The sequence below is a fragment of the Protobothrops mucrosquamatus genome, unplaced genomic scaffold, assembly GCF_001527695.2.
Source record: "Protobothrops mucrosquamatus isolate PMUCROS unplaced genomic scaffold, P.Mucros_1.0 scaffold3383, whole genome shotgun sequence".
NCBI lineage: Eukaryota > Metazoa > Chordata > Lepidosauria > Squamata > Viperidae > Protobothrops > Protobothrops mucrosquamatus.
Window position 1 is genome coordinate 138,829 of NW_015389365.1, and position 1,626 is coordinate 140,454.

Consider the following 1,626-nt stretch of genomic DNA (forward strand, 5'->3'; position numbering starts at 1 on the left):
AACCAACGTGACCAATGCCGTTTCCGTGCTGTAACCCGGCCTGAAGCCCGACTGGAGAGGGTCTAGATAGACTGTTTCCTCCAGGTGCCGAGGAAACTGCTGTGCAACCACACTCTCAACAACCTTCGCCACGAAGCGAAGGTTGGAGACTGGATGATAGTTGGCCAATACATCTGGGTTCAGGGAAGGCTTCTTAAGGCTTCTTAAATGAATCGTTGTTGGCAACACGGTTGTTAAGTGAATCTGGCTTCCCCATTGACTTTGTTTGTCAGAAGGTGGCAAAAGCTGAGCACATGTCCCTGGGACACTGCGACCGTCATAAATATGAACCAGTTGCCAAGTGTCCGAATTTTGATCACGTGACCTGGGGATGCTGCAGAGGTCGTAGGTGTGAAAAATGGTCATATGTCACTTTTTTCAGTGCCGTTGTAACTTTGAACAGTCATTAAATTAACTGTTGTAAGTTGAGGACTATCTGTATTCCCGTTTGCTACCAATCTTATACAGGATTGTTCTACTGCATTTCAAAAGAGGGTCTTCCCTCCAGTTATGTGGAACCAAATTCCAGAAAAGGCATTCCCAAGCACTTTTGGTAATACTGCAAAGAAAACTCGTCATCGGGAGTCAAACTTCATTCGAGGGTTCTTCTACCCTTGCCTTAATTAAAGGTAGAATTGACTTGTGCATTTTTAAAAAAAGAAAAAGTGTACACTTGTGCCATTTTAAAATTGCATTTGGTTGGCTGACATTCAGAGAAGTCCCAGCTCTGCAAATTTGGAAGGGAAAAATATTTTGCCTTAGGGCGATTGCAAAGAACGTTGTAAAGACTGTAAATGAATAAGCAGATATCAATAATTCTGCATCAGGCTTGGGCAAATTTAGTTTAGCCTATTTGTTAGATGAGATTAGTTCACAGTAAGGATCTTAAGTGATTGTGCTGTTATACAGTACTCATGCGTCTCCAGTGTCATGTAAGGAAAGGAGAGAGAGCAGGTGAAAATTTCCTTTGCTAGGGGAAATTTCAGATGTAGTTTCTTCTAGCACATATATGTCTCCTTCCTGAACTAAGTGATTACTGATTTTCAGTTACGGTATTTGGCTTTGCATTAGCCAAAGACAGGATACAAGTAGTCCTTGCTTAATGACCAGTCACTTAGTGACCATTTGAAATTAGGCAAGACCCCCTCTCCAAAGAGGTACTTATGACCCGGTCCCAGAATTCCAATGGTGGCAGATCTACCCCTTTGCAGTCACATGACTACATTTCCGGAGCTTGGCAACTGGTTCGCCTTTATGGCCAGCTGCAGCATTCTGCATTCAGGTGGTGTGATGTACGACTTTTTTTTTTTGGGCCAAAAACCAGCTTTTTTGACTGGTTTCCGACAAAAACCGCCTATAGAAAGACTTTGACTCACTTAATGACTGCAGTGTTTGCTTTACAACCACAGTGTTCATTTAACAACCACTGCAAAAAAAGTCATAAAATCAGTAAGTCCCTCAATTTACATTCATCATGACTTATGATAAAAAATTGCTGGGCTCCATCATAGTCATCAGCGGAGGACTACCTGTACTGTATTAAGTTGAAAAGTGTTAGAAGACTTCACATGTCATTTTGGAAGATGG